The sequence below is a fragment of the Ranitomeya imitator genome, chromosome 2 (assembly GCF_032444005.1).
Source record: "Ranitomeya imitator isolate aRanImi1 chromosome 2, aRanImi1.pri, whole genome shotgun sequence".
In the NCBI taxonomy this organism is placed as follows: Eukaryota; Metazoa; Chordata; class Amphibia; order Anura; family Dendrobatidae; genus Ranitomeya; species Ranitomeya imitator.
This window is the reverse complement of record NC_091283.1, coordinates 415,683,307-415,695,425: the sequence shown is the minus strand read 5'-3', so window position 1 is coordinate 415,695,425 and position 12,119 is coordinate 415,683,307.

Below are 12,119 nucleotides of genomic sequence, written 5' to 3'. Positions count from 1 at the left end.
TGTATGCTGAGAAATACATTACCAAAGTCGCCTTTTTCGCCTGTCAATCAGGCTGGTCTGGTCAGGTGGGCGTGTTCACAGCGCTCTTTTCTTCCCCAGCTTTCCGTTGGTGGCGTAGTGGTGTGCGCATGTCCAGAGTTCCGACTTCCCTGCGCCCACGTGAAGACACAGCGCGCGATCTGCGCTGTAATCCCTTGCATCGGTGGGGGCGGCCATCTTCCTGGGGCCGCGCGTGCGCAGATGGAGTGCTCTGCTGCACGGGGCTTCAGGAAAATGGCCGCGGGATGCCGCGCGTGCGCATTAGAGATCGCGGCGGCCATTTTCCCAAAGCCGAGATGCAAACTCGGCTTTGGGAAAATGGCCGCCGCGATCTCTAATGCGCACGCGCGGCATCCCGCGGCCATTTTCCTGAAGCCCCGTGCAGCAGAGCACTCCATCTGCGCACGCGCGGCCCCAGGAAGATGGCCGCCCCCACCGATGCAAGGGATTACAGCGCAGATCGCGCGCTGTGTCTTCACGTGGGCGCAGGGAAGTCGGAACTCTGGACATGCGCACACCACTACGCCACCAACGGAAAGCTGGGGAAGAAAAGAGCGCTGTGAACACGCCCACCTGACCAGACCAGCCTGATTGACAGGCGAAAACGGCGACTTTGGTAATGTATTTCTCAGCATACATGGGGAATCAGGGTACACTACATACACTATAGTAACGCACAGCGCAGGCCCTATTTAACAGTATTTATAGCTCAATCTCAAAAAACGGGGTGACAGTTTCCCTTTAAATACCATGTGTAACTTCCCGCAGCTGCCGTGTAGCGGCAACACCCCATGAGACCCGCAGTATACCGATAACACCCCATGAGACCTGCCATATACCGGGAACTCCCAACGAGACCTGCCGTATACCGATAACACCGCACGAGACCCGCCATATACCGATAACACCCCATGAGACCCGCAGTATACCGATAACACCCTATGAGACCCGCCATATACCGATAACACCCCATGAGACCCGCAGTATACCGATAACACCCCATGAGACCCGCAGTATACCGATAACACCCTATGAGACCCGCCATATACCGGGAACTCCCAACGAGACCTGCCGTATACCGATAACACCCCACGAGACCTGCCGTATACCGATAACACCCCACGAGACCTGCCGTATACCGATAACACCCCACGAGACCTGCCGTATACCGATAACACCCCATGAGACCCGCAGTATACCGATAACACCCTATGAGACCCGCCATATACCGGGAACTCCCAACGAGACCTGCCGTATACCGATAACACCCCACGAGACCTGCCGTATACCGATAACACCCCACGAGACCTGCCGTATACCGATAACACCCCATGAGACCCGCCATATACCGATAACACCCCATGAGACCCGCAGTATACCGATAACACCCTATGAGACCCGCCATATACCGGGAACTCCCAACGAGACCTGCCGTATACCGATAACACCCCACGAGACCCGCCGTATACCGATAACACCCCACGAGACCCGCCGTATACCGGGAACTCTCCACGACACCTGCCGTATACCGGGAACTCTCCACGACACCTGCCGTATACCGGGAACTCTCCACGACACCTGCCGTATACCGGGAACTCTCCACGAGACCTGCCGTATACTGACAACACGGTCACCCCTCGAGACCTGCCATATACCGGGAACTCCCCACGAGACCCGCCGTATACCGGGAACTCTCCACGAGACCTGCCGTATACTGACAACACGGTCACCCCTCGAGACCTGCCATATACCGGGAACTCCCCATGAGACCCGCAGTATACCGATAACACCCTATGAGACCCGCCATATACCGGGAACTCTCCATGAGACCTGCCGTATACTGACAACACCCCTCGAGACCTGCCATATACCGGGAACTCCCCACGAGACCCGCCGTATACCGATAGCACCGCACGAGACCCGCCATATACCGGGAACTCCCCACGAGAGCCGCCGTATACCGATAGCACCGCACGAGACCCGCCATATACCGGGAACTCCCCACGAGACCCACCGTATACCGATAACACCCCATGAGCCCCGCCATATACCGATAACACCCCATGAGACCCGCAGTATACCGATAACACCCTATGAGACCCGCCATATACCGGGAACTCCCCACGAGACCTGCCGTATACCGATAACACCCCACGACACCTGCCGTATACCGGGAACTCTCCACGAGTCCTGCCGTATACTGACAACACCCCTCGAGACCCGCCATATACCGGGAACTCCCCACGAGACCCACCGTATACCGATAACACCCCACGAGACCTGCCGTATACCGGGAACACCCCACGAGACCCGTCGTATACCGATAACACCCCACGAGACCTGCCGTATACCGGGAACACCCCACAAGACCCGTCGTATACCGATAACACCCCACGAGACCTGCCGTATACCGGGAATACCCGAGACCTGCCATATACCGACAGCACCACACGAGACCCGCCGTATACCGGGAACACCCCACGAGACCTGCTGTTTTGGAGATAGCCTCACCCAGTCATCACAATTTGGTCCTGGTCACAGTTGCTCGGGTGCCATTGGCATGAGATATAAACCATTCACTTGACCTGTCTTTCATGTCGGGACATTATGTGAGCACAATATGGTTCTATGATTTGATCAGTATATGGTGGTATTATATGAACATAGCATTGTTCTCTAAATCCATCATTATGTGACTTATGTTGGAAGGGTTGTTCTCTGTCAGTAAATGAATGTCTCGGACTGTAGGTTATTATACTTTAAAAAAAAAACAGCACTGTACTCACTTTCCCTAGGTCCAGCACTGAGTCTCCGCCATTACTTCCGGTTGCTGGCATTACCTGTGGTGTTGACGACAGCTAGGAAGTGAGCTCAGTAGCATGTAGACAGTGCTCCCTTCAGAGCTGATCAGCTCAGTGATTGGCTGTCAACGCGACGTCACCGCCACAGCCAATGCCAGACAGCGGAAGCAGTGACGAGACTCCCCAGTGGACTGGTGATATTTATTTACTGAAAGGGAAAAACCCCTTTAATACAGTAAGGTTCTATTATTTGATCAATGCATGGCAATATTATACGCACACAGTATGGCTCTATTATTTGATCACTATGTGGCAGTAGTATATAAACACAGTATGGTTCTATTACTTGATCACTGTGGCAGTATTATATGAACACAGTATGGCTCTATTATTTGATCACTATGTGGCAGTAGTATATGAACACAGTATGGCTCTATTACTTGATCACTGTGACAGTAGTATATGAACACAGTATGGCTCTATTACTTGATCACTGTGTGGCAGTAGTATATGAACACAGTATGGCTCTATTATTTGATCACTATGTGGCAGTAGTATATAAACACAGTATGGCTCTATTAATCACTGTGGCAGTATTATATGAACACAGTATAGCTCTATTACTTGATCACTGTGTGGCAGTAGTATATGAACACAGTATGGCTCTATTATTTGATCACTGTGGCAGTAGTATATAAACACAGTATGACTTACTTGATCACTGTGGCAGTAGTATATGAACACAGTATGGCTCTATTATTTGATCACTATGTGGCAGTAGTATATGAACACAGTATGGCTCTATTACTTGATCACTGTGGCAGTAGTATATGACCACAGTATGGCTCTTATTTGATCACTATGTGGTAGTAGTATATGAACACAGTATGGCTCTATTACTTGATCACTGTGGCAGTAGTATATGAACACAGTATGGCTCTTATTTGATCACTATGTGGCAGTAGTATATGAACACAGTATGGCTCTATTACTTGATCACTATGTGGCAGTAGTATATGAACACAGTATGGCTCTATTACTTGATCACTGTGGCAGTAGTATATGAACACAGTATGGCTGTTATTTGATCACTATGTGTCAGTAGTATATGAACACAGTATGGCTCTATTATTTGATCACTATGTGGCAGTAGTATATGAACACAGTATGGCTCTATTACTTGATCACTGTGGTAGTAGTATATGAACACAGTATGGCTCTTATTTGATCACTATGTGGCAGTAGTATATGAACACAGTATGGCTCTATTACTTGATCACTGTGGCAGTAGTATATGAACACAGTATGGCTCTTATTTGATCACTATGTGGCAGTAGTATATGAACACAGTATGGCTCTATTACTTGATCACTGTGGTAGTAGTATATGAACACAGTATGGCTCTTATTTGATCACTAAGTGGCAGTAGTATATGAACACAGTATGGCTCTATTACTTGATCACTGTGGCAGTAGTATATGAACACAGTATGGCTCTTATTTGATCACTATGTGGCAGTAGTATATGAACACAGTATGGCTCTATTACTTGATCACTATGTGGCAGTAGTATATGAACACAGTATGGCTCTATTACTTGATCACTATGTGGCAGTAGTATATTAACACAGTATGGCTCTATTATTTGATCACTATGTGGCAGAATTATATGAACACAGTATGGCTCTATTACTAGATCATTATGTGGCAGTAGTATATGAACACAATATGGCTCTATTACTTGATCACTGTGGCAGTAGTATATGAACAAAGTATGGCTCTATTATTTTATCACTATGTGGAAGTATTATATGAACACAGTATGGCTCTACTTTTTGTTCACTATGTAGCAGCAGTACATGAACAAAGTATGGCTCTATTTTTTGTTCAATACATGGCGGTGTTATATTAAAGAGATTGTTCCCGTTCAGTAAATGAATATTCCCAGCTAAAAGTTATTTTAAAATTACAAAAACACACTGTACTCGTCTTCCTTCTCCCTAGGGGCCATATATTTCCAGCAGGACTAATTGAAGAATGTCAAAATGCAGAAACTCATGGACAAGTAATATGTAGATGAAAACGGATTTGAAATTCAAGTGCAGCAGACACATGTGTAGAATATATTTATTATAAAACTGTGTACCTGTTACAGGAGTTTGTAATATAAAACCAGAAAGTGACCTCACTGATCAGGAAGTCATAATTAAAGGGGACCACTCAACATTGTTTAGAGGTATCGGTCCTCTAAACAATGCTGGGGGTTACCCTTCACTCCATATATCGCTCTACAGAGAAAATGAACACACAGGAGTCCCAGATAGACAGTATGAACTCTCCTACTGCGCCCTCTCTCCCTAGTGGCCCAATCACAGAAGGCTTGCCCAACAGAGGATTATATTGTACAACAAGAATATGCATTATCCAGGTAAATGCAGTAATATAGGGTAATATTAATACTGCATAGGGTAATATGGCAGTAAGAGACACGGGTAGACCTGATTTATATCCTACCAAGCCTTGTTGGTCCTTCTATGCCCTCATTTCAGTGTCAATTCTCCTTTAAAGAGGACCTATCACTCTTTATAAATATGTAATTTTTATACCTGGTGTAAATGCCGCTGTTCTCCCAAATCTGGCACGTTTTTTTTTTTTGTCTCTGCATCTCTCCGTTCCTGAGATATGATCCTTTCTTTCCGGTATGAAGATCTTGTGGGGGTTTTTTTTTTGCCTTTTTTTTTTTTTTTGCTAAGAGGATGTAATTTTCTCTATTGAGTCTACTTGAGGACCACACCTACTTGTATAAAAACATAGATTTAATTACTGAGAAGAAGAAGCCATATCCCTGGAATGGAGGCGCAGAAACAAAAGGGAAACAATGCCGGATTCAGGAGAACAGTGGCATTTACACAAGATAGGAACAAAATGTTACATATTTAAGTGACAGATCCCCTTTAAAATCTGCTAGGGGCTCACTGCCTGACATCCAGAAGACTATGATTGTTAAGCATTGTATTCATCGCCACTGTCAGGTAGGAGCAGAGAAGGAGAAACACAGCTCAACAGCAATCGCACCATGCCATTCCCAATTCCAATCCCCCATCACTTGTTTTATACCCGATTAACAGGTGCTTTAACTTTTTTCACTCTTCGTGTTTGACCACTTTGGCTTGGCACAGAGTACGAGTCTTCAACTGCTGAAGGTGGCCTGGCAGGGGGCATGTGCCGACCAGCATTCATCTGGTCCACAAAGGCTTCCACGCCATCAAATTTAGTAGTGAGCTCTCCGAGACGTTCCTTCAAAGCGTTAAACTCTTTATACAAGTCGTCAAGAGCTTCGGAAAGTGACTTGATTCTAAAAGGAAGAGAAGGGCAAAATGATTAATTATTGGTTACGAATTTCACAAAATCCATAAAGTAAAGTAGAGGCGCCCAACTTATGAGTGCATGGACCCCTGAGGCTGCTCTGAATGGTTCTCAGTGGCATTGGCTGGCTGGCACTACTGTGGACAGGGTTCTGGGTCTGGTACATTTGATTTATTTTTAAGCCATTTAAAAGGAGAAACCCAGCCAAAAAGGTTACTGTGTTCTCTTTGGTGCTTTACTAGTGGCATGTTCAATTTAGAAAGCGCTTGAAACAATCAATATGGTAGAAGTCAAACTGGGGGGCCTATCTTATTTGGTGGAGGCCTAACTGAAGGATCAGATCTTACAGAGATGAGCAAGTCGATTGGTGTCAAATATTGGGTAAATTTGCTGAACCTAAAGAATTCAAACAATTTGTTATTCAATTCCTGGAATATCCCCAAAAAATGGCCAACACTATTTTACACAAAGCAGAAGATTGCATGAGGCAGAGAAGACTCAGATGAGGTTAGGTATATCCGTACAGGCTTCTCCATAATGCCTAGCAGCCATCACATCACATAGTATAGCACAACCAAACAAGGAGGCCTATCATAGCCTGTATAAAATCATAGGCAGGGAATGCAGCAGCTGTTATATAGCGAGCCTGGATAGTGGAAGGATGTCACAAGCAATAGAGATAAGGAAGCTTTAAAACACTGAATAGACAGTACAGATAGTGTGTGTGAAAGGACATTGTATAGCCCAACCAATCAAGCATAGCCTGTATTAAAGCAGAGGCAGGGAATGCATCAGCCGCGATATAGTGAGTCTGGACAGTGATAGGACATCACAGCTTAGCAATAGTGATGAGGGAGTTTTGAAAAACTGAATAAAACAGTACAGATGTGTGTGTGAAAGGACACTGTATAGCCCAGCCAATCAAGAGGGACTATCATAGCCTGTATAAAATCAGAGGCAGGGAATGCAGCAGCTATATAGCGAGTCTGGATAGTGAGAGGACATCACTGCTTAGTGTAAAATATTAATATAACAATAATAAAAGATATAGAAGATTACATAATACATGCAGAGTCTAACAAGCAAGCAGAGATTCTGGTTAGTGTGCGATTGAGCCATTTTGAGAATCTTGCTAGATACATCTGTTCTCCGTTTGTCATAACTATAGGGCTCTTGTCAGAACTGTCAATATGTGGCTATTTGGAGATAATAAATGGCTCTTTAACCCCTTCATGCCATGGCCCTTTTTCGTTTTCCGCTCCCCTCCTTCCCAGAGCCATAACTTTTTTTATTTTTCAGTCAATTTGGCCATGTGAGGGCTTATTTTTTGCGGGACGAGTTGTACTTTTGAATGACACCATTGGTTTTACCATGTCTTGTACTAGAAAACGGGAAAAAAATTCCAAGTGTGGTGAAATTGCAAAAAAAGTGCAATCCCACACTTGTTTTTTGCTTGGCTTTTTTGCTAGATTCATTAAATGTTAAAACTGACCTGATATTATGATTCTCCAGGTCATTACGAGTTCATAGACACCAAACATGTCCAGGTTATATTTTATCTAAGTGGTAAAAAAAATTCAAAACTTTGCTTTAAAGAAAAAAAAAAAAAGCGCTATTTTCCGATACCCGTAGCGTCTCCATTTTTCGTGATCTGGGGTCGGGTGAGGGCTTATTTTTTGCGTGCCGAGTTGACATTTTTAATGATGCCACTTTTGTGCAGACATGTTCTTTTGATCACCCGTTATTGCATTTTAATGCAAAAAAAGCGTAATTCTGGCGTTTCTAATGTTTTTCTCGCTACGCTGTTTAGCGATCAGGTTAATGCTTTTTTTGCATTGATAGATCAGGCGATTCAGAACGCGGTGATACCAAATATGTGTAGGTTTGATTTTTTTTTTAATATTTTATTTTGGATGGGGCGAAAGGGGGGCGATTTAAACTTTTATTTTATTTTTTTTTTTTTTTCATATTTTTAAAAACATTTTTTTTTTACTTTTGCCATGCTTCAATAGCCTTTATGGGAGGCTAGAAGCTGGCACCACTCGATCGGCTCTGCTACATAGCAGCGATCATCAGATCGCTGCTATGTAGCTTAATTGCAGGCCTGCTATGAGCGCCGACCACAGGGTGGCGCTCACAGCAGGCCGGCATCAGTAACTATGGTACAGACTATGAACATAGCGGCAGATCGCCATATGTGGTTATGAGATAGGAAAAATAGAAACCAATGTACCGTAAGTCTATGGGTGAAAATAGTATATAAGCAGACCCAACTCCTGTTCAGTCAGATCTCTCATACTTTGGGAATCTCCAACACAGACCACATCATGCTTCAAGACCATATGTAAGACCAATGAATGCTTGGTTTCTCTTCTAGAATACTAAATTTTGTGTGCTATGAACTTACTTTTCTTCATTTTTGTAATCATTTTTTGAACGAACATTAAACAAGAGTTGTTTTATCCCCACAATTCAATATTGCTTTCCTTTCTATCCTCACCGTGCTCTTACTTGAAAAAGTAAGGAAGTGTCATTTTTTCTAACACTTAGCAATCGAGATAAGAAAGCTTTAACCCCTTAACGACCACCGATACGTCTATTAGCGGTGGCAGTTAAGGGGTCTTATTCCTCAGCGCCACTTTTTAATGCTTTTCTAACCCTAAATCAGACCCCCCCCCCCCATTGTCACCCCTTTAGTTAAGCAAAAATAATAAAATAAAAAAAATGTATTTTTTTCCATTCTTTGGGGTTAGGGCTGTGGTTGGTGTTAGGGCTGTGTTAGGGTTGGAGTTAGAATTGGGGGGTTTCCACTGTTTAGGTACATCAGGGGGTCTCCAAATGAAACATGACACCCGCCATTGATTCCAGCCAATTTTGAATTCAAAAAGTCAAACGGTGCTCCCTCCCTTCTGAGCCCTGCCATGTGCCCAAACAGTGGCTTTCCCCCCACATACGGGGTATCTGCATACTCAGGAGAAATTGCACAACAAATTTTGTGGTCCATTTTCTCCTGATACCCTTGTGAAAATAAAAAAGTTTGGGTCTAACGTAAATTTTTTGTGAAAAAAGTTGAATGTTACTTTTTTTCCTTCTACACTGCTTTAGTTCTCGTGAAGCACATGAAGGGTTAATAAACTTCTTAAATGTGGTTTTACACACCTTGAAGGGTGCAGTTTTTACAGTGGTGTCACTTTTGGGTATCTTCTGTCATATAGACCCTTCAAAGGGACTTCAAATGTGAGGTGGTCCCTAAAAAAATGGTTTTGTAAATGTTGGAAGAATTAGAAATTGCTGGTTAACTTTTAACCCTTATAATGTCCTAACAAGAAAAAAAATTTGGTTTACAAAATTGTGCCGACATGTGGGAAATGTTATTTATTAACTATTTTGTGTGATATAACTCTCAGATTTAAGGGCATAAAAATTAAAAGTTTGAAACTTGCTAAATTTTCTAAATTTGTCAAATTTCAGGGGTTTTTTTTCATAAATAAACGCAAGTCACATCAAAGAAATTGTACCACTATCATGAAGTAAACTATGTCACGAAAAAAAATCTCAGAATCAGTGGGATCCGTTGAAGCATTTCAGAGCTATAACCTCTATAACCAGAGCTTGGTCATTAAGGTCAAAATTGGCTCGGTCGCTAAGGGGTTAAAACACTGCATAAACATTAGAAATAATGTGCAAAACAGGACTGCAGTGCAAAAGTTTATTCATAACCATAAATGTTGAGGTCACTCAGCAATCCTTAAGTTTGCAGTAAAGAGCTTGAAAAGTATTGATTACAGTCATAGGAGACCTCGCTGTTACAGGTCTTCTAACCGCAAATTTCAGTGAGTTAATTTACGGTAAATCATATTTTTGGGGGAAAACTTGATGAATCTGGCAAATTTGAATTTCAAAAGATTTGCTCATCTCTACGACCATAATCTTTCTAGTCTCCATTGTAGCTAGTGGAATGGAAGGTGGTTTCTGATACAGCTAGCTTCCTCCCAGCCAGAGACAAAGGACTGCACAATAAAAAACAAAGCTCCACACTAAGCGGATGATGTAGACGTGAAGAACTGTAGGCTCGGAGATTCTCACCTCCCATAGTCCGGCAGTACAGTGTGATGATCATACAAAAGAAGGTTTCTGAACTGTGTCAGGATGGCAAATTTCCAGTTGTCCAACACATTGGTTAGATTAGCGCACCCTCGCATGTTCACTTTCTCCGCTGTGGAATCAAAGAAGTGAGAAACTTCTGTTCTATGCCCAGAACTAAAAACAGCAACCCACATCACACGAGACTGCATCACATTGTAGACGACGTGTACACGGAGGTCGTAGCTGTCACCAGTTGGCAAAAATCTTCATGGCGGAGCGCCTGGTATAAAAGGTCAACATGCCTTAATGGGGCATTTATAAAGGTGGTGTCTGTAGGGGGGGATTTCCACCATGCCGTATAGTTAGGGTACACTATGGTGGTCCAATCACTGGAACTCTACCAGCCTCCAAAATGAGGATCCCTAATTACTGTACTCGGCAAACGCCTGGCCGACTGTAGTCTCTGCTCGTCACTGGTAAATAAGGGAATTGCTGAATGGGTAATGACCTATCCTAAAGAACGAGGTTGGCCCAACCTGCCATTTTCGGCCAATCAGTCATATGTGCATGAGGGCCTCATGACTCTTCTTTGACAGAAGAGATCAGTAAAGAGGAAAGTATTGGGCATGTTAAATTTTTATGCCCTACCCTTTTGCCACAAGCGACCAAGTGTCTGGCAGTGGCTTTCTCCCTGTTAAGAACACATTCACACTTGGACCAGCAGATCATTCATGTGTATATCACAGTGTCAGGAGGGACATCTGTCAACTAAACAAGCATTCAACCAACAGATATTGGATTCATATGGGTACTTTTAGTCAGAAAAGGCCATTAATAATATCTGTATTAATCCAACTCGTGGCACTCCGACTGATCAGTCATGATGTTCCATTAATTTATTCATTTCTGGGGATCCAACAGCAACTGAGACATCAGCACTTTTCATTGTCTACGTGTCTGCTGGAGAAAGCCTAGCGCTGTACACGACCATTTCTGGCAGTCCCATTGACAATGAATGGAGCGGAGGCCGAGCGGTGGCACCTCAGCTTCATTCAAGTCTGGACTGCAGAGCCTCAATCTCAGGATTGCTGGGGGTCCCCCATTCTATGTATAGGGGATAACTTTCTCCGAAACAATTTTCCATGAATTAAAAACAAGCACCGAGTGTTCCATCCTACATTGCTGACTGACCCCCACCACAGTCCCATCATCACTAATCACTGTGGGAGTCCCACATCTCACCTTCTGATCGGTAGTCCCACTCTAATGGCTCTCGCTTTTGCTTAGAGGCCAAGCCTATTGTGAAGATCAACAACAGACATAGCAAGATCTTCTCCATGGTTGGTCCTGAGACTGTAGGGACAATAATAGAGGTTATTATAATTTGGTAGACTGACCTAAAACCATTTGGTGTAGATGAAGGAGCATCACTTGGTCATGGTGGGTTCACCACTTAGACCAATAACGCTTCTGGAACAAGTACTAAAGTATGGTGTCCAGATTCGTGGTCTTGGCTTTTGAAGATCTTCTTGGTAAAGACGACTGGTGGGAGTCTTGGAGGATATGACTATGTGAAGTTTCAGAAAGCTGTGCAACTTCTAGGTCAACCAGGTCAAGTTTTCCTGGGACTTATAGTTGTCCTTCAGCTTTTGTCTATCCCTTTTATTGAAAGTCTTGAGTAGGAATGGACTAGATCCACCTGTGTGGATCCTGAAGAGCATGGAGAGAGTATGATGGAGAGGGAAACGTAACTGATAAAACCCATCTGTTCTCGGGATGATGAAAGCATTCAGAACATTCTCAATCTCCTTCCTGCATTTTCCTAGTC